The sequence below is a fragment of the Hordeum vulgare genome, chromosome 6H (genome assembly GCF_904849725.1).
Source record: "Hordeum vulgare subsp. vulgare chromosome 6H, MorexV3_pseudomolecules_assembly, whole genome shotgun sequence".
Classification (NCBI taxonomy): domain Eukaryota; kingdom Viridiplantae; phylum Streptophyta; class Magnoliopsida; order Poales; family Poaceae; genus Hordeum; species Hordeum vulgare.
Window position 1 is genome coordinate 561151902 of NC_058523.1, and position 26931 is coordinate 561178832.

General features: G+C 42.4%; 1 pseudogene; it reads right to left on the bottom strand.

The window, feature by feature from the left end:
• Positions 1 to 392: 392 nt before the first annotated feature.
• Positions 393 to 7318, bottom strand: LOC123403028 (annotated as a pseudogene).
• Positions 7319 to 26931: the final 19613 nt, after the last annotated feature.

Below are 26931 nucleotides of genomic sequence, written 5' to 3' on the forward strand. Positions count from 1 at the left end.
GGCCAAGAATTAAGAAGCCTTCTTCCACACGGACCGATCACAAGTGTGTGTGGGCAAAGTTAGGTCTTGGGTCCGACAGTCGTTTACTAATGAATGCCCTTGCCACCGCCACCTCCCTCCACTGATTTTCATTAGTACAGTGCTTATTAATAGAATCGCAGCCCCTATTGATTCTATCGCACTGATGTCGCCCCGTCGATCTCAGTTCACCGGCCACCTCTCTCCACTCTCGTACTGCTAGCCTGCCGGGGTAACTAGAAATTTCTGCACTTCACATCACATAAGATTGTCATTCAGTGGACCAAAGACACAACCAGGTCTCCTGACCTGATGAAGCTAACAACACTCAAGGCCGGTGTACACCCAGCTGGTCGCTGCAGGCCGTCGCACATCCGGGCGTCAGCCGCAGAAGAACGGCGGCGGAGGTCTCCTTGTCCTCATCTTATCATCTTCTTCAAACGACAATCTTTTCTATGATTTATTTGGTGGCTATACTTGGGGTCTGTATATGACAATTGTGTATGCAGATAATCTAACAAAAATGCATATATATATATACAAGTTTTATCTCTAGGTACAATTTTTGGGAGCAGGTCACCTGGACTTGCTAGCCATACACTCCAGCAATGCTCAATCAGACGCAATGCTGAGAATGGGATCTCATTCGGTACCGCAAGTTGCATGCCACACTCACCACGCTGCTGAAAAGCGAGGCGGTAGAGGAGGTCATGAGCTGAGCAGATGATGGAGGAAGCGAAACGAGACGGTGTGTCGATGGTCTGACCGCATATTCCAAATGCCGCGATGTAACATGATAACATTATAAGCATCCTCTGTTCCAGCAATCCACTGCGTGGTTTTACTCAACAACAAACCTATAGCAAAATAACAATACTTCAGCAACGAACCTAGCTAGTGCTAACTGCCATCCTTTTTTCACGGAGAAACTGCATCATGAGACAGATGGTAGTAACTAGTAAATTTTATCTTTCTCCTACATTTTTTAAATCATATCTCATGCTGAACATTCAACTGCAAATAGAAAATAAGAGCCAATTTTATGCTTAACAAAGGAAAGGATAGAATAATAAGTCGTCTGTGAGAGCAAGAGCATTAGTGCATTACAATGTTTCTAGTTAACAGCATTTTTTTGTATCAAGCCATGAAGGAGACCCTAGTTAACAGCATTTTTTTGTATCGAGCCATGAAGGAGACCCTAGTTAACAGCATTGATATGTGTTGGTCAGAATAAGCACAGCAGTGAGTAACAGTACCGGATAAGATGGGACATGCATGTGTAATTAGGTGGCAGAAAACAGATTTGAATCTTTTCATAACTCGATGAGAAAGTAACCAAGAAGGAATAATATCGCCAACAACTGCAGCAATGAGCCATTGACAAGGCTCATCAGGACAAAAATAGACGAAGGAAAAACATACCATGGTACGGCTTGCTATAGCATAGCTCACGGCCAGCCACAACCTTGAAGAGACACAAGAATGAGCGAAAGGTCATAATGGCCCTGGTAAACAAAAAAGACTTGCCACTTATAACCTATGCTTTCCTGTATCCATCCATCCATCCATCCATCATGCAGCTAGAGTAGCTTGTGGAAAGCCAAATGGGATGTGCTGGTGAGAGCGAGTGAAGAAATATGTACAACATCTTGGGTGGCTGCAGTCTGCAGAGAGATCAATTACTTTAAGCAAGAAGAGGGTGAGCATGTAAACCAATTCCGTAGACAAAAATAATGCTCCAAAAGTGCACCTTAGAAGTAGACCCGTAGCTTCTCTGTTTCTGCCATTCTGCATTGTATACCTAATTCCTCGCTGCATCGGACTAAGTCAATTCTCCTGAGTGAAAGTGGGAGGCCCATGTCTGGCAGCCTTGTGATGCTCTGACATTGAATGATACATAACCACTGGAGGGAGGTCAGCCTATGAAGGTTTGCAGGAAGTGACAAGAGATTCAGGCAATTTGAGAATTTAAATTGATGGAGTGAGGTTAGAAGCTGTAACGCTGTCTCTTGTTCCTCTGTTAAGCTCACCAAGCCCCGATGGCTCAACTGTAGGCATCTTAGTGATGTGAGCTGTGTGCACAAGGGGGTGGAAAGGACAGATGCGTCACTAATCTCAAGAGTTTCCAGTCCAGACCAGATCCGAGAGGCCCCTTGCTGGTGCGACACAAGCTCCAAACAGGATCCGAGGCCAGGGGAGTTAATTACTTTCAAGGATGTCAAGTTTCTACACAAGTGGAGGCCCTCGATGGACGCAAGTGAGTCGCAGTGTCCAATTGCCAACTCTTTCAGTGCCGTGCAGCATCCCAGCTCTAGAGACGTCAATTCTAGACTGCGCCATATATCTAATTTGGTGATGGCAGGAAGGCAGGACAAAAGATGGGACTGGACCCTATCTGTGAGATTCCAGATATGGAATTCTTCAAGTGACGAAGGAAACAGCTGAATTTGATTGCCGCACTGTTCTTGCTCCTGCAGTTTGAGATCCCATGCACAAGACAGCTCGGGATTCAGCTCGATAAACAGGCTACGAAGGGAGGTGAAGAACTGCATGCCCTCCAGTACAGCCAGCTGGACACACCCCGAGATTCGCAGGGAGGTCAGGAACTGCATGCCCTCCAGTAGAGCCAGCTGGACACACCCCGTGATTTCCAGCTGCTTTAGGGCCGTACAGGAATGCAGCTGTACAGACTTCAAACATGGGCTACTACTTAGACTTAACTCTTTGAGGTGGAGAAGGCCTTGAGGAGTGAAGGCCTTCAAGTTTTCTGGGAGATGACTTAGAGAAAGGATTTCAAGTGACGGTGGGAGTAATCCAACTTCCACGATACCATCATCATTCATTTCACCCAACAACGATGAGACCAGCTCGGGGCAGTCATGAAGCCTTAGGCACGTAAGAGAGGTGAATCCTGCAAATCCTCTGTCATTCCCACGGAACTCCAGATCCAAACTGTCCTCAATCAATAACGTCTTGAGAGAACAGAGGAGATTATAAGGCAGTTTCAATTCCTGTTCATCTTGGGTCGAGGTCATCACTGCTGAACCCAAACTGCTGGTCCCTTCGGTTTCTCTAGGTTGACTGATTGATAGAAACTTTATCTGTGGACAGCCATTTAACTGCAAATTCTCAAGGGACTGCGAATGTGAAAGCATTTGTGTTAGCCACCTCCCTGTTAAGCCACATCTTACAGTCTTGAGAGCTTTGAGAGATGGGAGAACAAGGCTGCTTGCGGACCGACTGTTTCCCTGGAGAACCTCTGACATAATGCTTGACATGGTCAGATTAGGGCAGTTGACTATAGATAAACGTTCTAAAGCGATGAGCTGGCTGAAAGCTTCACTTGGAAGAGAGACCAGATTTGGACAGTTCGTTATTGCAAACGATGTTATGGCCTTAAGGTTATGGAATATCAGGATACTGTCATCCAGCACACACAACTCATTAGATTTGATAGTGGATTTTCTATGGGCCATACTCATTGTTGCAAGTGTAGGAACTCCCCTGATGGACAACTCAGAAATTTGACCACAAGGCGGAAGAGGATGTGACACTATCAAACAAGGGCAATCATGGATGTTGAGTTTACGGAGATTCGATGTCCATTCCATTTGATCTCCTTGGGAAGGTAAAAATTGCAGAGGTGGAGAACTGCTGCAAAATTCCAGGATTGGCATTTTAGCCAACACCAACTTCTCCAGAGAAGGAACTGACACTCTGCGAACATGCAGGTCCATCAACTCCAACTCCTTGAGCGCCCTCATTTCTCTTAGTGGAAGGATTGGCCAGTTGCTGCAACATCATACATCAATGTAAGTGTCCAAGAATTTGCAAATGTCTTGAACAGGAAAAATTAGAGAGAAGAAAATTACTTCATTATATGAGGACACTGCCCAATGGAGAGTTTGCCGAGAGACGTAAACCATGACTTCTGCTCTGCATCGAAAGAAGAGTAACTCTGGAAAAGAGTGAACTCATTCAGTTGAGGGCAGTTTTTGATCATCAAAACCCTTAGACTGGAAGTCAATTCCATTCCATAAGAACCAATACACTTTTCCAATTTTGGCATATCAATCAAGGTCAACTCTTCCAAGGAAGGAACTGAGAGATCGAAGAATTTTCCATTCCCTGCAGTTCTCTAGATGAAGTATCTGCAGTGAGGTAACTGAGAGATTACTGGAAAGCCAGGCTGGGGAGGTAGCACCACCATATCCGGTTATTTCTAGAGTTTTGAGATCCTGATGTGGTTGGAGACCTTCAAGAACATCCTTTGCTGCCATTGGTTGAAGGCTCGTGCTGTTGTCCTCCCATGACAAGGACAACGTTTCTAGATACTCTTTGTCTAACAGCCTGGCCCTACTGGCCTCTTCTTTAGTCTTCACATTTTGAAGTTGAGAAATTTTAAGTTGTACAAGCTCATCCATGGACTGAAGTTGCCTTATGTCAAAACTGCCAGCATTTTGAACCTTGAACCTTAGTTCCTGAAGAGACGTCATGTTGCCAACACAAGCTATTGCATGATGCACTTCCTCATGAGAAATAAGATGGCGCAAATTAACAAGATTATGCATATCGGTAGGCACAGCAAGATTGTGTGAAATACCCACATCCAATACTTCAAGGTGATAAAATTGTGTCAAAGCTTGAGGAAGCGCAGTGTTACTGTCGACTCCATATATGAATATATTCCTTGTGCCTCCACCTCCATATGTGAATACATTCTGTGTGCGTACACAAACATATTCAAGATAGCGAAGATGGCATGGATTTAACAAACTGTTTATAGAGCTGATGTCAGCACCTGTCACACAGATTCTTAGGAACCGTAAACATTTTGCCTTCTTGCATAAAGTACGTATGGACCCTAATAAATTTATGCTGCTTAGCCCAAACAACATCAAGGTCCTCAATTTTTGCAAAGGCCCAACCTTCTGAAGTATTCTGTCAAACTTCTCATGAGGAAAACTGCCACATACATCTTTATCAAAAGCAGTAGTTATGATTGACAAATGGCGAACACTTGATCGAATTGCCTCAGGTTTCAATCCATGTACAGTAGCACACTCATTTGATGAAACCGTCCCTGCCAATTCATGCATTAGATCATGCATAACATAGCGTGAGCCATCCTTTTGGAAGAAGCCCAAATCCACTAATCTATCCAAATATTTTTGCCCTGTTTCCTCCAATCTCATCGGAGGGTCTTCGCACTGCACAAAACTTTGTGATATCCAAGCATAGACCAAAACTTCCCCATTAAATCGGTAGTCCTCTGGAAACAGAGAGCAGTATGAGAAGCATCGTTGAAGGTGGACTGGTAGATAATCATAACTGAGCTTCAAGATGGGTAAAATATCATCAGCATATTCTTGAAGAGATTTCCATTTGTCCCGAACTGCCGTCCAGTGCTTATAGCTAACATCTGTGCTCAGAAGTGCACCAACACTTTGTGCAGCTAGTGGGCAGCCTTTTAGTGCTTTAGCAATCTGTTTCCCAATAGATTGCAAACTAGGATGGTGCTCACAGTTGTCATTGCGAAATGCACATGCCTTGAAGAACAGCCAAAAGTCCTTTTCATCCAGACCACTCAATGTGATTTCATCCATAGTTCCTATCATTTTTGCCACTGACTTTGTTCTAGTTGTTGCTAGTACCATGCAACCGTTTGCTTGGCTACTTTTCAATGGAGCCAAGAGTTTAATCCATCCACTCCTATCCTTGTCTTCCCACATATCGTCCAATACAAGCAGAAATCTTTTGTTTCTAATATTCTCCAAAAGGATCTCCTGCAACTTATTCAAGCTGCATTTCTTCTCATATGATCTATCTTCAGATACATGCTCTAGGATCTCAAGTGTTAGACCCACTACATCGAAGTTAGTGGATACACAGATCCACATTTGCAAATCGAAATGACCTTTAATTCTTTTATCATGGTATACATATCTAGCAAGCGTCGTCTTCCCAATTCCACCAGTGCCAACCACTGGCAAAACATTCAGATCACCAGATCCCCCCTTTATCAACAGGTCTATTATCTTGTCTCTTTCTGCATCCCTGCCGTACACCTGACATTCAGTTGAAAGAGAAGTTGTCATGCGAGCATTCCTGGCAATATTCTGACTCTTACTTGAATATTCTGGCAAGGTCTCAAGCTGAAGAGCCCTCTGCACAAAATTGCCATTACTGTGTAGAAGATTCACTGTTTCATTGATCCTCTTAGAAATGCTATCTTTAATCTCAAAAGGCAGCATGTTACAATGAGCTGGCCCCTCCTCTTCACGTTTCCTTTTTCTGCCTCGTGAGATCCAATCGGTTATTTGGCTTGTGGTGCTGCGTAATAATTTAGCAACAGAAGAGGACGAGGGAACATAGCTTCCCTCAGGATTAGTGCCTGTAGGAGCACTACAACCTTTCCCTGCATAAGAAAACTCTCGGTTAATTGGGGACAAGCAAACGAAGGCCACTTAATAAAATTCGCATAGAAAATTAACAAAAGCTGAATCATTCAAAAAAAAATCATAATTAAGCAAGAGCTAATCTGAGGGGCGGTGCCTATACGATATGCAGCTGCTCTTGGTTACATATTACACCGATATAAAAGAAGCTGAAAGCAACCGAAAATGGAACAGTAGAGAGAAATGAAGCACCTTCTTCGATCTGTTGCTGGAGTCGGTAGTAGTCGAGCTCGTCCATCACATCCTCTGAGTCATAAAGCAGCTCTCTGAGATCATCCAGTGACTGGGCCAGAGGCTTGTTGTCGATCCTCCTACCCTCGGTAGCAGCAAGAACCATCTCCACGTACTTCATCTCAAGTTTGAGCTTCTGCACATCTTCAGCAAGCCCGATTTCCCGAGTCCAGGCTACCATCTGTTCAGTGAAGAGGGTCCCAAGGATGCTTTGCACCAGCCATCCTATTGCTGCATCAACAACCGTGCCAAGCAACCCCGACATCTCTTTCCGGCACACCTAAGGCAGCGCAGCAAGGGCAGGCTTTGCACAGCTAGCGGAGAAACCAAACAGATGCACTCAAGAGGAAAGGAGAGAGGTATAGCGAACTAAAAGGCAGGCTTTTCGGCAAATGAAAAGAGTTGAACAATGCACCAAAAAGCAGCTAACTTTACCAAGTACGTACTAGTTAGAAAGTATTTTCGTGGAAGCTGGCCAAGGAAGCATATTAACATATGGTACAGAATCGGCAGAGACTTTTCTTACCCGGCCGCGTGCTGCGTACCAGCGAGAGGGTGAGCCGCACCAAGGCCAGGGGAGCCCCGCGGGCAGGATGAGGCCACGACATGAGTCCTCCACCACTCGACGGGATGCTGCGATGGAGATGGACGACGTTGATGGCTGCGCCAAGGCCACCACCCCACCCGCGCAGAATCTCCGGCGGGGCATTTCCTCGAACACGTCCGGGGCGCGGAATTTCCTCGAACACGTCCGGCGCGCGGACGCGCTGAGCAGTCGTGGATGCGGACGCGCTGAGCAGCCGTGGATGCGCCGTTGAAGCCATGGCGCGAGAGGTGTGATGGGCGCACGCGCGCCGCTGAAGCCATGGCGCCGAGGCAGTGATGAGAGTTAATGCTTAGTAGCCTAAAATTTGTACGGAGAGTGATGCCGCACCCATCCCATATAGCCCATCAAGTTAATGAGAGTTAAGATGAGGGATTTTTTGTCGGTCTTTTCTGGCAATTTTGTTGAGATTGAGTCAGTATACGACAAAGTACCCGTCGGCATTACAGGCAAAGGTGGCCCAGTGATTTGCCTGGTCTTGGCTGTTGGGGAGATCTGTGCATACCTGGGAGCATAGGAGGAGGCGGGAGAGCAGTTGCCGGGATTTCCCCAGGGATTTCCTCTGGCGGCGGAGGGGGAGCCGAAGATGGCGTCAGAAGGATGAGGGACGGTGGTGGCGGCGGCGCCATGGATCGGCAGGATGAAGACGCATTCCCAGCGATTTCCTTGGACGGCGGTGGCGGTGGCGGTGGCAGCGGCGCCATGGATCGAGAACGGGATGGACCTGGGGATCGGAAGGCGACGATGCTATGGACAGCCGATGGGCTTTTCTGGGCTATCCATTTATCCCAGTTAATTTTTATGGATGTCCACAAAAGCCATTTAAGAATTTTTTGGTGGATGGCATATGTGGGACTAGTGGGTCCAAGCGCCATTTACATCCCTAGTTCCAAGCACCCATGACTAAAGAGAGGCTAAAATCTTTTAGTCAGGGGTACCCCTACTAAAATGTGCATTAGTCATCTCTCTCCTCATTTAACTCCTCAGGCAAGTTCTGGATTGGAGGGTTTGGAGGATAATAAATGCTCATTAACTTGATTTTAGTCTTTTTAGAGCATGGTTAATAGTATAGCCAACTGCTGGCTATAAGCAGTCTTATAGCCCATCTTATAGCTAGCTTTTATAATAGTTGGCTATAAAAGAGTACTATTTTTATCATATATGGCTCATATTTCATTCTCACAAAGCACCTAGGAGCACGTGTTAGAGCTGGCTCTTCACGAAGAGTCCGCTTCCCTTCTCTCTCCGCTTCTCTCTCATCCAACTCAGCAAAAATATAGTATTTTAATCCTTACAGCCTGCTGACTGTACCTTATTATACTTGCTCTTAGTATTTGGATCCAAGCATGGGTGAGGCTAGCAAGTTTTAGTCTCACTATTTTTAGTCATGGAACTAAAACGTATCCAAGCACCCTTCTAGTACTCCCTCCATCACGTTTTAGAAGGCGTACATGAAAATTCTTTAAAACCTAGGTTGTTATTGATTGGTTGTAAAATGAGTTGAAAAATAGCATTCACACTACTCATGCATATAGAAGTAGTACAATGAAATACTAATTAGCTACTAGGAGTAAATGCAATGCGCCTTAAACCTTGTATGTTGTGGAAGTGCACGCAGACTTAACCGTGACGGAGGTAGTACTAGTACTACTCATGCATGCGCCCTCCTAATTTGCTGCTCACGCATTAGTACTAGTATTTTCTCAGTTGATTACGCGCATTAGCATCTACACCTGCTACATCTCACAACCAATCGGTGACTACCTTGGTCCCAGATATTTTCCAAACATGCCTTCTAAACCATGACGGAGGGAGTACGTCTTGCTCATGACCGCATATGGCATTGAGTGCTCCTTCATGCTATTTGGACATTGATATGAAGAATGTGGGACATAAGAACAAATAAGAACAAATAAATATGAAGTCGTGGACATTGATTATTAGTTCAGACCTTCAACTCATCGAATCGCGCTCGCAGCGGCACTCCACGCATTGTCAAAGTTCAGACCTTCAATTCATCGAATCGCGCTCGCAGCGGCACTCCACGCGTTGTCAAAGTTCAAACCTTCAACTCATCGAATCGCGCCTCGAGACCCGTCGCGGCCCATGAGTACTTAATCCCGCTTCGGTGGCTCAAGGTGCGCTTCCACGGCATCATGCTCCACAACGGGATCATCCACTGGCTACAGAGACATGATGGCGGCAAGATCCTCTCCTACTACGTCCGCGCATCAGAGATAGGTACAATGGAAATCCCCGTCTGCGGCGAGTAATTCAAAGAAAAAGAACTTCAACTGGGGTCCTAATGATTTTTTATCGAAAAGGACCACCTGTCCAACGGAATTGCCAAACAAAACCGAGACCCAACCATGGCCAGTAGCCTTACTAGCACGCGCCCATCTGATGAGGGAATTTTTGTCAAATTTGTCGAAAAGGACCACCTGCCCAACAAAATTGCCAGAAAAGACCGTCGACAAAAAATCCTTCATCAGATGGGCGTGTGCTAGTAAGGCTACTAGCCATCGTTAGGTGCACGATCTCCGTGTGGCATCACTCGGCCGTGGTTGGGCCCTTAACATTTGATCGTTGGGTGCACGATCTCCGTGGCATCGCTCTCCGTACTAAGGCTACTAAGCATTAACTTTTTTTCACATTTGATGTACGTTTTTTAAAATCACTGAACTTCTATAAAAATTTATGAACCTTTCTCAAAAGTGATAAACATTTCTAAAATTTGATTATTATTATTTTTAAAATCTGTGAAATTTTCCCATTTGAAGAACTTTTTGTGCAAAATTGATGAAATTTATTTTTCAAAAATTAATGAACTATTTTTCAGGGCATGCAACACGGCGCCAGGAGCTGCTTGATGACCGGCCCAGTGTGGGGTGCTGCAGACGGCAGGAACGCAAACAAGCACCTGCAGCGCCGTATAGGACGTCCTAAAGTGGTGTCGAGGCTTTGCACAGAGTGAGCGGTGGATCAAACTAGCACAGGTAGCGGGCTGTCGTGCCCGGTTTTGGGAAGTTTCGGTCGGTTTTTTCTGGTTTTGGGAAACTTATAAAAGGTTCCCTGAACCGGGTTTTTTCTTTTTCTTTTTTTATTCTTTTCTTTTTCTTTTTTTTCTTTTCTGGTTCTGTTTCAAAAAAAAATTGTATTTTTAAAAAATATATTTTTCGATTTTTAAAAAATGATCCTGATTTTAAATAATATGATGTATTTCCCAAAAAAGTTCTTGATTTCAAAAAAATTTAAGATTCGAATTTGTTCTCAGTTTCAAAAAAAAACTTAAGATTTAAAAATATTCCTGCTTTAAAAAATTGTTTGCGCTTTTAAATTTGTTTATGATTTTTTAAAATTCTTCTCTGTTTTAAAATTTATTCTCATAATTCAAAAAATGTTAGTGCTTTATAATCTTGTTCGCTTCCAAATTTGTTTGAGGTTTTTCCAATTTTGTTCTCAGTTTCAAATTTGCTCTCAAGATTCAAAAACAAATTGTGCTTTATGAAATTGTTATAGCTTCCAAATTTGTTCACGGTTTTTTAAAATTATTCTTGGTTTCAAAACATGTTCTCAAAATTCAAAAAATATTCATGCTTTCACAATTTTTTCGCGCTTTCAAACTTGTTCGGGTATTCTTCAAAATTGTTCTCCTTTTTAAAATGTTGTTCTCAAGATTCAAAAATGTTCTTGCTTGAAAAAATTGTTCCGCTTCTAAATTTGTTCACTATTTTTTTTAAAAAATTCTTTCTTTCAAAATTTGTTCTCAAATTTCAAAAATTGTTCGTGCTTTAGAATTTTGTTCGTGCTTTCAAATTTGTACATGATTTTTCAAATTTATTCTCCTTTTAGAAAACATTCTTAAAATTGAAAAATATTCGTGCTTCCAAATTTATTCATGATTTTTTAAAATTGTTCTCGGTTTCAAAATTTGTTCTCAAAATTCGTGCTTTAAAAATTAGTTCGTTCTTCCAAATTTCTTGTTGGTTTTTCAAAATTGTTTTCCTTTTCAAAATAAAATCTCAAGATTCAAAAAATGTTTGTGCTTTAAAAAATTGTTCACGCTTCCAACTTTGTTCGCGTTTTTTAAAAATTGTTCTCCGTTTCAAAAAAACTCTCAAAATTCAAAAAATGTTCGTGCTTTAAAAGACAATTTGCGCTTTCATATTTTGTCCCGGTTTTTTAAAATTGTTCTCCTTTTCAAAATTTTGTTCTCAAGATTGAAAAAATCTGCGTACTTTAAATAATTGTTCGCACTTCCAAATTTGTTCCCGTTTTTTAAAATTGTTCTCGGTTTAAAAAATTGTTCTCAAAATTCAAGGAATACTCGTGCTTTAAAAATTTGTTCGTGCTTTTAAAATTGTTCTCCTTTTCAAAAATTTGTTATCAAGATTAAGAAAATGTTCGTGCTGTAAAAAAATTATCACGCTTCCAAATTTGTTCATGTTTTTAAAAATTACTCTTCAAATTTGAAAAATGTTTTTTCTTCAAATAAAAAAGAAAAGGAAAAAAGGAAAGAGAAAACCAACCAAAAAAAACAAACAGAGAAGAAAAAATGTAACTGAAAAAAAAACTGGATCGGCCGAGTCGGGGCGCCCCCCTTTGCAGCGTAGGGACTCCCTGCCGGTTGCCGCAGTGAGCGGCAGGTAGGAGCTCCCTCTAGGTTGGCCCGTCCCGTAGCCCTCACAAAAGAAAAAGAAAAAGTTGGGCCGTCTCGTGCCTTGATCGCACCTTCCTCTCGGAGCCACCAAAGCATCCCCTACAAAAGCGTGAGTTTTCACAGGTGCGTCTTGCTCACGACCACAGACGGAATTGACTGCTCCTTCTTGCTATTTGTTTGCAATCTCAACACATCATCTCCTGCCATCATAGTCCAGATCTTCACGTCGTTGATCAACACTTGGGGACCCGTCATGACCCACGATGACTTAATCACAATGAAGGAAAAAAATAGCGCGCTATATAAAATAGCGTGGCCACTGAAAACATGCTATAGCATTGCTATTAGCGAGATATTATACACTGATGAATTTAGCGAGGCAATCCTCTATATGCTATAGCATTGCTACTAGCGGCGATATAGCATGCTATTTTTTTCAGTGATCACAATAGAGTTGTGGCTAGAGGTACGTTTCAACGCTGTCGTCCTCCATGGGGGTGTCGTCCACTGGCTGACGCACGATGGTGGCAACAAGATACTCGCCTACGACGTCCGCATGGCCGAGCGCCACTCCTTGACCCGAGCGAGCCACTCCCAACTTCCAAGGAAGACAACTCCATCTGCTTGATCACTTACATCCCACTTGTGTAAACACAAGATTATTTTTAACCACCTTTCATCCCGACAAGGGCAGCTGACTCCAATGCAGTTTGCCCAAACATAAAAAAAAAATTAACAGTTCTGCTTAACAAGCAAGAAAGCAAGTAATGTGCAACGAAGGATGAGCACCCAAATGAAGCAAGGAAACAACAAACGTAAAACAAATAGCAGTTCTGCTTTATGTATATATGCATCACTCCCCCACTACTCTTACGAGGCTAAATACCGTGTTCCTTCCCAAACGGAGCTTATAATAGTAAATTTAATGTTAATGCGACATTTTATGAGGATGTAGGACAAGGTGCTACTGTAACCATCATCGAAAATGATCGAGGACTGTTTTTTGTGCAAGTTGCATCTATATTTCACGTGTTGCTAATGTAGTCACGACGGAAGCAATGGCTATGTGAAATGTCTTGAACCTTGTATACTCTATATATATGTTTGAAGCCGAATCATACTCGATGGAGGTGATAAATTTCTGTATGGCACAGGTGCAATAGTGAGATTCAGCAACGTCTATATTTGTGTAGTCCGTCGATATGGCTAGCTACAACTATCGGAAGGTCGTGTTTCTTCATTGTATTAGAGAAGCTAACTACATCGCTCATGTGCAAGCAAAGTACAGTTTTTAGAATAAGATTTCATGTAATTGGGTCGATGAACCCTGAGTATTATAGTTGAGTACAGTGTGAACGATGTGTTGGTGATATGATTTAATAAACTTAACCATGATGGCCTTCCCTAAAAACGAGTATGTTCATATAGTGTTCAGCAAACAAAATATGAAAAAACAAAATAACGGCAAAGTTCATTCTACACCTACTATGATGCCAAACCATACAATCCCGGCTTCAAAACATTGTTAGTACGAGATCAAATGCACTCTTTTCTTCGCATTGAAATTAAAGGACTGAACTTTCTCCTCGTCATCAGTGCCAATCACTAATGTTTTATCTAAGCTTTCACACCCACCACTCTAGGCATCTACACTCCTAGAAATTTCTTTCGGGCCTTGTACTGGACATATATCATAACCTGCCCACTGTGGAAAAATATCCATCAAAGCAAATAAAAAATATTAGATCAATAATAATAAAATAAGTAAAAGTTGTTAAACTATATCATAAATCGATGTACTGCTAGACGCAACTTGTAACCTTGTTTGGATTGAGTGTAATTTCAATCCGCTCCCTAGTATATCAAGCACACAAAAATTACACTCGATCCAAGATGATTTGCGCTCCAAGAAGATTAGCCATCCTTATCTTGAAGCACATATGCTAGGTCTTCTCAAGGAATGTACACTGGATAATTCTTGACACTAGTGATGCAATCAAGCTAGCTTGCATTTTCCCTTGAGAAATAGAGGGCACACATAAGCACAAAAGGAGGTATATCAAGTTATCAACGCATTATTGAAGGAGAACATATTTTATAAATAACATGGCATGGAGAATTCTTTCGTAAAATACAACCTATTTCATGTTACTAATTTCCATTGTATGATTCCATGGTGATAAACCGCACACATACAATTAAGGGGAATGCATATCTATCTATCTAAAACATGGGTTGTGGCGTGTCAAACGCCGTGTATCTTTTTATTTACTTTTGTTAGACTTTATTGTACTCTGTTCAGACTTGGTTTTGATTTTAATATAAGGTTGTATGCATCTCTCGATGCAGAGGGGGCTATGCCTCCTTTTCTAAAAAAAAATCTATCTAAAACATGGGTCATGGATGTTTCTAGCGAAAAAGAGTTTATCAATGCCACTCATAGTGAATATACTTCAGGAGAACCGTTGAGGCTGCAAGAGATGACACGTCCAATTGATAACCTATGTATACTAGAGAAATCAGAGGCGGGCGTTGAGCAAGTTTACATACGACCAACACAATACAAACCTAACCTTGGGTTCAATTCGAACACAACACACTTAGACTTGGTAGGCAATCCCTAGATTATATTATGTGCCTCATAATTAAGATGAATTAAAGGAATTTCTCCTCGCCATCGGGACCTCTTTTGATTGAAGGAATTTCATAGGATTTTGTAGGATTCCAGTCCATATGAATTGTTCCTATCGAAGCTCTTTGGATTGTATGAATGGGTAGACTAAAATTCTAAGAAATGCATTGATATACCCTCAATTAATTATGTAGGAATCTAAACATGAGCTCAAACCTAATTTTATCTTTAATTTTGAGAAGTGCAATGGATCCTCAATATCTCTCTAAATTCTTGTGTCCATTTCCAATGAAGCAATTGAGGCTCGCATTTTTCCTGGAGAAACATAGCGCAACAATACAAATGAAGTATGTATCAACCCATGATTGAAAGAAAACATAAGACATTTTTGAAATGAACACAGTGGCCTAGAGAATTCTTTCATGAAATACAACCCATGGCTAGTTAGCACTATCTATTGTGTATTATTCCACAGTGATAAACGCAGAATTAATGGGAATGCACATATCTGTCTATCTATCTACGACGTGGGGAGAAGACCTTATCGATGCCACTCATTGTGAATATACTATGAGACTAAGACCTTATCAATGCCACTCAGTGCTTGAGTCTGAGATCCTGGCTATCCGGGAGGGTCTCATGTTGGCGCTGCAATGGAGCTCTCTACCGATAGATGTGGAGTCTGATTGTCTTGAGGCTGTTGCAATGACAAAGGAAGTGGGACGCAACTTATCAAGAAATGCTTTTCTGATTGGAGAGATTAAGCAAAGTATGGGGGAATGTGTCTCTTCTGTTACTCATATCCGTCGTTCAGGCAATTGTGTTAGTCATGCTATGGCTAGTTTTGGTAGAAGGCAGGGCCAAATCATGGTTTGGCTCGTCTCGGCTCCAGATGAAGTCTTATGTATTGCCTCACGAGATTGTAATCACTAATGATTGAGTAATATAAGAGTTTTTTTGCAACAACAAAAAAAAGGCTGCAAGAGACTACCTGTCTAATGGATAACCTATGTATACTAGAGAAAACACAGGCGGGCGTTGAGCAAATGTAGATACGGCGCCCAACACAACAAAACCTAACCATGAGTTTATTTACCATGCAGATCGTTGGACATCCCTAGATTTTTCTGGTCATGAGTGGTTTCATTCATCTAGCGGTGCAAAATAAATAGAAAAACAGCTAGCGAGACTACCGTTCTTGTACTTGACTAAGGCCGAAGCCGGCATAAAAAGCATATGAAGAAGGGAGTGAGAATATTTGGCTCCCAAGATCAGCATGGAATCCAAAATTTTCAGAAGGTCAAAATTTAAGTTTGAAAAAACTGTAAGAATATACACACTCACTTAAAGATGTACATTCTACATACGTGTGAAATTTCAAGATGGAATACATTTTGATGTGAGCAACACACAAAATCATGTACTTATATACTCCCTCCGTTCCAAAATCACTAGTGGGGACAGGGCCTATAGTCCCGGCCCGTAAGGGCCTTTAGTCCCGGTTCACCAACCGGGACTAAAGGGGCGGGACTAAAGGCCTAACCTTTAGTCCCGGCCCTGTTCCAAGCCGGGACTAAAGGTGCTCCACGTGGGCGCCTCGTAGCGCCCCAGGGGCAGGCCCTTTAGTCCCGGTTCGTTACACGGACCGGGACTAAAGAGTTTCAGATTTTGTTTTTTTTTGGGTTTTTTTTTTTTTGAATGAAATTATTTTTAGGTTTTAGAGTTTAGGTGTTCGGGAGATTAACGTGATGCCTCGTTTGGTGTTCGGCAATTAGTTTTCATATAATTTAAATAGAAATAATTATGCATATATATATATAAGATTAACTTATCTTACAAGCGAGCATATATATACAATTATATGGAGATCTGAATTATCGGGACTAGAGCCCGTCTATTCGATTACATGGACGAACATCAGTAATGGCCCCTAGCTACACTAAATTGTCCTTTGTCATCTATAGCTTCCGTCCTCAGAAAGGTCGCAAGCTCCTCTGCAACAGCAATCGCGCGTTGCTCTGGTAGGACCTTCGTCCTCATGGCCGTGTACTATATAAGAAGAGGAGATGAATATGAATATCAATCATGATAACAAAGAATGATGGGTAAAAATAGAGGTGTGAATGTTCATTGCTTACGTCGAATCTGTGATCCTTGTGCTCAGAGGTAAACGTGCAAATGGTCTCGCAAACATAGTATCCGCATAGATGCGTTCCCCGTGGCTGCTGGTCGCACTTTACGAGAATAGAATATATATAATCAAAATAATAATCTAGCATCATAAATGTATTGAAAATAGAAGTATATCATACTACTACTTACCTGAGCCGCTCTAAAGGTCAGCTTCTCAGGCTCGATACCGGGAGTCACGCACTTGAACCGCTTCCAAACCCTGCCCGACAAGGATAATGATTTGCTAAGTTTTTCATTAATTGATATATCAGAAAATCATCGAAAGAGACCGATAGAGCGCAAGAATGATTGAAATTACCCTTGGAGCATGTCCTGCAGGCTTTGGAACTGTTCCAATGGTCTCGATAATGGGTCGAAGGCATCAACTCTTCCCTTATCAATTTGAATGTCCAACAGAATCCAATGAAAGCTGCACATGTATATATATATGTGTGTGTGTGTGTGTGTGTGTGTGTGTGTGTGTGTGTGTGTGTGTGTGTGTGTGTGTCAGTAAATTATCAATTACACTTATAAGTGAATGGACACAACAGAGTAAAGACCCTCACCTGAAGTTGTATGGAAACAGTATGTGGTCACAGAAATTTTGATCTGTTAGAAACCTTAGAAGGTTTTCCTCCGTCTCCTTGGGTTTATCAGTTAGCGTCGCTATATGTATTTTATCTGGGTCAATAAACCCAATATTTAGGATGTTCTTTCTTTTACAATCCAGAATCTTCATTCTGCATAATAGAGTACAAGTTATATATAGACAATGAATTGAAATAACTAAACAAGTTATATGTAGACAACGAATTGAAAAACTTACAGACAATAGCAACTCATAAGCGATTTGTCGAGGGCGTCGCCATTGTACATCTGGAAGAGTTCATCAAAGTCGATATGGATTTCTTCAGGGCGGCCGTAGTACTCCCGTGGGACACTCACCACGATCATCGTTCTCCCATTCTTTGATTCACTTAAGTACCATGTATGCAAATAACGCATACTTGTTGGGAGATCATCTTTGCTGACCAAAGGCGCTCCCATGACAAACTGTGGCTTAGGGGCTACCACAGCCTTGGGTAACCTGTCGTCTTGGGAAGCCAGAATTTCTTCAACCGAGATACCCCATTCAGCCGCCCACTTCTTTGCTAATTCGAAATCTTGCCCCTGCACCGGAGGGGGGACATTCTCGGTTAACACCTTGAGGGGTGGGATCGACTGTTTGGCCTGTTGTCCAAGCTGAGGAACGTCTGATTTTTTCTTGCTTGTAGTTGAACTTGATTTGCTCCCACTTGCACTTGCACGTGATCTGCTCTTTTTCACTTCCTTCTGCAATGTGCGTGTATAGTCATCAGGCTTATGGTGTAAGTCATACTGTGATGGAAGGGTCGTGAAGTATTTTGCAAATGCTATTTGCTTCTCGGTGTATTCCGGGCGGGGCTCGGGTTCCTTCTTTTTCATCTGCGCATCATGATGTTCCTTTGCTATCCTGGCGTTTTCCTCGGGGGTATGATCATAAGGTCTGATAGGAATATTAGCATGAGGTACCTTTGGGAGGGGCGACCGTTTGCGCTTTGGGGTGCTCCGTCGCTTAGAAATCGTCGGCGGAGCGTTCTTGGTGGCACGCTTCCGCTTAGTATCCGGAGCGGGCAGCGGCGGAGGCAGACGACCCAAGTCCGGCGACGGTGATCGAGATAGACTCGTGTTGTGCTGGCCGACGTCATGTGGAGGGCTTGGAGGTAATGGAGGTGTAGGTGACCTGCGACGACTCGGAGGCGGTGTTGTCCTTGGGGCCGAGCCTGGAAGCTTGATGTAGTTCTTGTCCCATAGGATGACTCCACCCAGTACTTCTCCGAGTGTCCTCTCATCTTCGGGTCCAGCTATGTCGAGCTCCATATCATGAAACCCCGCCATGATTTCATCCACCCCGACTTTAGCAAAGCCAGTTGGAATCTCACGGCCATGCCAGCGTGCATCAGGGCCAGAAGGTAAAGCTTGTCCGACGGCCACCTTCATGGATATGTTCTTGAATTTCTGATGGAGTTCACATGATGTTGACTCCTTGATTCCATCCACGGGGTAGCCGGGACCGCCCTCTATCATTCTTCGTTCATCGTCGGGCGGGGCCTCAGATTCAGCCACGCTGCTTTTCCGCTTAGATGGGGCGCCGGTAATATCAAATGCAGGATCTTCCTGGCGCGCTACTCCTCTAAGCTCATCAATCTGCTTCTGTTGCTCGTTAATCCTGGCAAGCAACTGGTTGAACTTGTCATTCTCCTCATCCTGTTGCCGCTTCTTTGCTCTCTCTCGGCTTCTGTAAGTGTCTTGGTCTCTGGCAAACCCAAGCCACCACGGGTAAGAAGGACCGAAGCCTCGCGTTCGTCCTCCATGTTCGTCATTGCCGAGGACCAATGTGAGCAAATCTTTCTCTCTATCTGCAGTGAACTTTCTTTTTCCCTCCTTAATTTCTTTCACTATCCTTTTCCAATTCTCCCTGGGTATCCTAAGACCGTCACTGCAGATGAGGTCCCCTGTTTCTTCGTCGTGCGAACCAGCATGCGCAAGGAACCAATTTCTTGCTCTCAATTCCCACTCATCACGGAGTGGTTCTGGTACGATGCCTTTATCTAGCAGATCTTGCTCTTTCTTATCCCACTTTGGGATGGCAGTCTCATAGCCCCCTGGCCCCAGCTTGTGGTGATATTTCTTCTTGTCGGCATTTATCTTGTTCTTTTCTGATAATGCATGGGCATCTTCTGACTCCTTGTACTCTTGAAATTCCTTCCAGTGATTCGCCTGCTTGGCTAGATACCCCTCGAATACTGGCACTTTCTTTGTCTTCAGATAGTTTTTCCATAGCTTCTTCTTCCAGCTACGGAACCGTTCGGCCATCTTCTTTAGAGTCCACTGCTTGACTTTGGCCCTCAGTTTGTCTGCGGCGTCTTCATTCTCACATTCTGGCAGGTTGAAATGTGACATAAGATCATTCCAAAGATTATCTTTGTACCTTTCGGCGACATAGTCACTATCGGCTACCCCTTTGCGCTTGTTCCACTCCCGAACGCTGATCGGGACGTGATCCCTAACGAGAACTCCGCATTGCTTCTTGAATGTGTCAGCAGCATTCTTAGGAAGCTTGGGTTCGCCCTTAGGCAATATCACCTCAAAGGTGTAATGCGTCCGTGCATCCAACTTTCTAGTCGGGCCTCGTTTCGTAGCTTTGCTCAATGTGGAGGCCTAAGAGGGAGAAACATTCGTCAAATGAATGTATATGTATACAATATAGAGCTATCTCCAATATTTTTCACATATTACAAGTGATTGTCGAACTTCATATGTATACCTCGCCGGACTTTATTATTTCTTCACCGGCTTTTCCACCGGCTTCTCCATCAGTGGAGCTATCACCTTCTCCGTCATTGGACCTATCTCCTGCCCCATCGGCTTCATCTTCGTGTCGGTCGACCTCCATTCCATATCCGGAGGGGTTTAGATATGACGACGGAGATTCAGCTGGTTCAACGTCGGGGCCGTCTTTGATTATATCTTCGAGAAGTTCTTCCTCTTCGAGGTTCCTGATATGTGGATCCATAGTTCTGCAAAAAACGGACATTTGATTAACTAATAAACTAACAAACTATATAAGAGGGGTTGGAAACTTCGAAGTGTCGTTTTATATAGGAGGACCTTTAGTCCCGGGTCTTGGCTAGAACCAAATCGTAAAATAAAGTAGTATTCAAATTAGCATGCATTCAATTATAAGAAAATACATCATCTCTTGTGTCCGTACATCGTCGAATATTATCACTAATACTCCTCGAATACTATCATACATATAGCATCACTGATACATCTAGAACCGTAGCGCCCGACGGGTATCGGCGCGGGCGGTGGACACCCAAAGAGAAGGAACCATCACAGGATCATAGCTCCAGTGAGATCCCCGAAGAACCTGCCAGGTATGCTCGAACCTGCCCTCCAATGCAACCATGTAGCGACGGGCGTGCTCATCCTACTCGCTGACACGGTGACGTACCACCTCCGCGGTGTCCGGAAGCCTCGGCACTCTCACTGGCCCACGCGACCGCCACCAAACAAGGATCGGGTCAACGACGAGCTGGCTCCTCACCAACCTACGCCCCCCGGAAGGTAGCACCTCCCAATACCAGCCGGGCGGAGCCCAGTCCCGGACAGGGCCCCTCTGATCAAGCAGGTGTCCTCCGTCGAGTCGACGACGAGGATGCGGGATAGGCATCGTAAAATGAACTAAAAAAATAAACTAGTTCTATTAATTTTCTTGCTAAAAATAAATTATTAACACTTAAGCATATACAATAACAAAATCAAACTATTAACACTTAAGCATATACAACAGCAAAATTAAGCAATAATCTAAGAAACACTATTAACACTTAAGCATATACACTATACAATAGCAAAATTAAATGACAAAAAAAATATTTCTTCTTCTTGTAACCCTAAACTATTTTTTCCTCTTCTTCTATTTCTCCTCTTCTTCTACTTCTTCTTCTACTTCTACTTCTCCTCTTCTCCTACTACTTCTCCTCTTCTCTTCTTCTACTTCTCCTCTCCTCCTCTTCTAATTTTTTCTCTTCTTCTACTTCTCCTCTTCTTCTATTTTTCCTCTTCTTCTCCTCTCCTCCTCTTCTTATTCTCCTTTTTCTTCTTTTCTTCTCCTCCTCTTCTTATTTTCCTTTTTCCTAATCTTATTTTCTTATTTTTGTTCATATTTATTCTTCTTGTAGCCCTAACCTAATTCTAAATATTACTAACCCTAATAATCTAGCACAAACCTAATAACAATAGGAATTAAATGACAAAAAAATCTTTTTCTTTTTCTTCGTTTCTTCTCGTTTTTCTTCCTTTCTTCCCTTTTTCTTCTTTTCTTCTCCTTTTTCTTCTTTTCTTCTCATTTTTCTTCTTTTCTTCTCCTTTTTCTTATTTTCTTCTCCTTCCCTTTTTCTTCCTTTCTTCTCCTTTTTCTTCATTTCTTCTCCTTTTTCTTCTTTTCTTCTCCTTTTTCTTCTTTTCTTCTCCTTTTTCTTCTTTTCTTCTACTGGCCGGAGTGTTGGGGAGGGGACGGGGGGCTTACCGGCCGGAGGTGTCGACGGCGCGCGGTGAGGAGGACGGCGGCGCGCGGCGAGGAGGACGGCGGCGACGGCGAGGAGGACGGCAGGCGGCGGCGAGGAGGACGGCGGGCAGCCTGACGGCGTCGTCGAGGTCGTCGGTGCGCCGCGCCGGGCAGGAGAACGAGAGGAAGAAGAAGAGAAATGGACGATTTGGGTGGGAATTTTTCAAAGTCCCGCTTATATAGGTGGATCTTTAGCCCCGGTGCATGGCTCCAACCGGGACAAAAGACCCCCTTTAGTCCCGGGTGGAGCCACGACCCGGGACTAAAGGCCTCTTTTCGGGCAGACCAGAAGGCGGGAAGCAGGGGCCTTTAGTCCCGGGTGGAGCCACGCACCGGGACTAAAGCCCCTCCTCGGCAGGCGGCAGGCGAGGGGCTTTAGTCCCGGGGCGTGGCTCCACCCGGGACTAAAGCCCCTCCTCGGCTGCACGATAAGTTTTGACTATGCAAACTATTAACTATTTTGTTATTTTCAATTAAAAACTATGTTTATTAAAATTCTTTTTGCATATTTCTGAATTTGACAAAACTATGATAATGAAAAGTGTTTGAAATTGAATAAATAATGCAAAACTATTTTCTATTTTCAAAAGTAATTATTTTGACTATCCAAACTATTAACTATTTTGTTATTTTCAATTAAAAACTATGTTTATTAAAATTCTTTTTGCATGTTTGAGAATTTGACAAAACTATGATAATGAAAAGTGTTTGAAATTGAATAAATAATTCAAAACTATTTTCTATTTTCAAAAGTAATTATTTTGACTATCCAAACTATTAACTATTTTGTTATTTTCAATTAGAAACTATGTTTATTAAAATTCTTTTTGCATATTTGAGAATTTGACAAAACTATGATAATAAAAAGTGTTTGAAATTGAATAAATAATGCAAAACTATTTTCTATTTTCAAAAGTAATTATTTTGACTATCCAAACTATTAACTATTTTGTTATTTTCAATTAAAAACTATGTTTATTAAAAAAAATTGCATATTTGAGAATTTGACAAAACTATGATAATGAAAAGTGTTTGAAATTGAATAAATAATGCAAAACTATTTTCTATTTTCAAAAGTAATTATTTTGACTATCCAAACTATTAACTTATTTTTTTTGAGCTAGTTGACCCTGAAATTGAAAAGCACTACAAATGAACTCTGGAAATGTTGAAAGTTGGCATGCTATCATCATTTCACCCACATAGCATGTGTTAAAAAGTTGAGAGGGCTACGACAAAAACTGGATGCACTTCGTGTACAAAACGGACAATCTCTCTCGAAGTATCAGCGTTTCGAACGAGAACTCATCTCTTACAAAGGGATTTCATTTTTTTGAACTTATTTGAACTCCATACTTTTTGTGTGTTCAAAATGCACCATTCAAAGGCACATCACAAAATTTCAACAATTTCTGACTTCATTTGGTATTCTTCGTGCATTTACTTTTTTTTTTGAGCTAGTTGACCCTGAAATTGAAAAGCACTACAAATGAACTCTGAAAATGTTGAAAGTTGGCATGTTAGCATCATTTCACCCACATAGCATGTGCTAAAAAGTTGAGAGGGTTGCGACAAAAACAGGATGCACTTCGTCTACAAAACGGACAATCTCTCTCGAAGTATCAGCGTTTCGAACGAGAACTCATCTCTTACAAAGGGATTTCATTTTTTTGAACTTATTTGAACTCCATACTTTTTGTGTGTTCAAAATGCACCATTCAAAGGCACATCACAAAATTTCAACAATTGCTGACTTCATTTGGTATTCTTCATGCATTTACTTATTTATTTTTGAGCTAGTTGACCCTGAAATTGAAAAGCACTACAAATGAACTCTGAAAATGTTGAAAGTTGGCATGCTATCATCATTTCACCCACATAGCATGTTTTAAAAAGTTGAGAGGGCTACGATAAAAACTGAATGCACTTCGTGTACAAAACGGACAATCTCTCTCGAAGTATCAGCGTTTCGAACGAGAACTCATCTCTTACAAAGGGATTTCATTTTTTTTGAACTTATTTGAACTCCATACTTTTTGTGTGTTCAAAATGCACAAATTCAAAGGCACATCACAAAATTTCAACAATTTCTGACTTCATTTGGTATTCTTCGTGCATTTACTCTCTTTTTTTTTGAGCTAGTTGACCCTGAAATTGAAAAGCACTACAAATGAACTCTGAAAATGTTGAAAGTTGGCATGCTATCATCATTTCACCCACATAGCATGTGTTAAAAAGTTGAGAGGGCTACGACAAAAACTGGATGCACTTCGTGTACAAAACGGACAATCTCTCTCGAAGTATCAGCGTTTCGAACGAGAACTCATCTCTTACAAAGGGATTTCATTTTTTTGAACTTATTTGAACTCCATACTTTTTGTGTGTTCAAAATGCACCATTCAAAGGCACATCACAAAATTTCAACAATTTCTGACTTCATTTGGTATTCTTCGTGCATTTACTTATTTATTTTTTTGAGCTAGTTGACCCTGAAATTGAAAAGCACTACAAATGAACTCTGAAAATGTTGAAAGTTGGCATGTTATCATCATTTCACCCACATAGCATGTGTTAAAAAGTTGAGAGGGCTGCGACAAAAACAGGATGCACTTCGTGTACAAAACGGACAATCTCTCTCGAAGTATCAGCGTTTCGAACGAGAACTCATCTCTTACAAAGGGATTTCATTTTTTTGAGCTTATTTGAACTCCATACTTTTTGTGTGTTCAAAATGCACCATTCAAAGGCACATCACAAAATTTCAACAATTGCTGACTTCATTTGGTATTCTTCATGCATTTACTTATTTATTTTTGAGCTAGTTGACCCTGAAATTGAAAAGCACTACAAATGAACTCTGAAAATGTTGAAAGTTGGCATGCTATCATCATTTCACCCACATAGCATGTGTTAAAAAGTTGAGAGGGCTACGACAAAAACTTGATGCACTTCGTGTACAAAACGGACAATCTATCTCGAAGTATCAGCGTCGATGATGGTCGCTACTCCTACTTCCCCTAGTGCATATCCAATATCTAGCACAAGGAGAAGAAGGAGAAACGACCCCCCACAGCAACAGTCGACATTCTTCTTCTCTCATGTATGGTGGACAGTCCCTCACCTGATTTTTTGACCGTCGATGATGGTCGCTACTCCTTCTTCCCCTAGTGCATAACAAATATCTAGCACAAAGAGAAGAAGGAGAAGCAACCCCCACGCCACGTGGGACTAATGGTCTTTCATTTTTAAATGACTGTTTTAATCAAAAACAGATCTGTTACAAAAGGGATTTCATTTTTTGAACTTATTTGAACTGAAGACTTTTTGTATATATATGTGGTCGAAATGCATGATACCATGAAGTTAGAAAGGGCAAAACCATTCAAAAGTAGCAAATGAAGTTAGAAAGGGCTAAACCATTCAAATTTGGAAACTATAATGGCACAAACAAAAACTAGACATATATAAATTGGTCCAAGCAGTACATGATACTAGTCCAAACAGTACATAATAATAGCTACCATAGATATATATATTCGAGGTGACGCTGGCCATAGTTGACGACTCGAATCAGAATGTCCACCTTATTCGAGGTGACGTTGGCCATAGTTGACGACTCGAATCTTGCGGTATAACTCGTATGAAACGTATGCATCTTTTGTTGCATACTCAATATTGATACGATCAAGTGGGGCCTTCTCCCAAAGTTTGTGCTGAGACTTTGGGAAATTGGTCTTCATATTACCATATTCCTCGTCGATCAAGGCAACTGCCATTTGAGCCATCGAAGTCCTGACATGTCGAAGCCTGAATACCGTTTGGAGATCAATGAGGCAACCAGTTGGTATCTCAATACCGAAGCTGTACCTCATCTTCAGCTTGTCGTTCGTTATGTCAACGGTAGCAAAAGTGATGCCGCTGCGAAGGAAGTCCATGAGTTCTGGACAATGCTTGTCACTACTGCAACAGAAACAAATTAAAATGGAACAAATGTTACATGCTGCTGCAATAAGGAAACATGTTTCACTACAACTAAAGAGAAAATTATATTTAGGATTCAAATAGAACATATTGCTATCCTATGCAATTTTCATATCCTACGAATTTATCGAGAAACCGTAAATTAACTATGACATATATATATATTCTCCCACGGTTTTGCAAATATTCAATAAGCTAGACATATTGCATATTGCTATCCAATGGAACCTAGAGAGATCACTATAGCTATCCAATGAAACCTAGAGAAGTCACTAGCTGATGGGGAACGTCGCATGGGAAACAAAAAATTTCCTACGCGCACAAAGACCTATCATGGTGATGTCCATCTACGAGAGGGGATGAGTGATCTACGTACCCTTGTAGATCACACAGCAGAAGCGTTAGAGAACGCGGCTGATGTAGTGGAACGTCCTCACGTCCCTCGATCCGCCCCGCGAACAATCCCGCGATCAGTCCCACGATCTAGTACCGAACGGACGGCACCTCCGCGTTCAGCACACGTACAGCTCGACGATGATCTCGGCCTTCTTGATCCAGCAAGAGAGACGGAGAGGTAGAAGAGTTCTCCGGCAGCGTGACGGCGCTCCGGAGGTTGGTGATGATCTTGTCTCAGCAGGGCTCCGCCCGAGCTCCGCAGAAACGCGATCTAGAGGAAAAACTATGGAGGTATGTGGTCGGGCAGCCGTGAGAAAGTCGTCTCAAATCAGCCCTAATTGCTCCATATATATAGGAGGAGGGAGGGGGCCTTGCCTTGGGGTCCAAGGACCCCCAAGGAGTCGGCCGAGCCAAGGGGGGGAGGACTCCCCCCCCCCCCCCAAACCGAGTTGGACTTGGTTTGGTGGGAGGAGTCCCCCTTCCTTCCCACCTCCTTCCCTTTTTTTTTTCCTCTTGATTTTTCTTCTCTTGGCGCATTGGGCACTTGTGGGTTGTCCCACCAGCCCACTAAGGGCTGGTGTGGCTCCCCCAATGCCTATGGGCGCTTCCCCGGGGTGGGTTGCC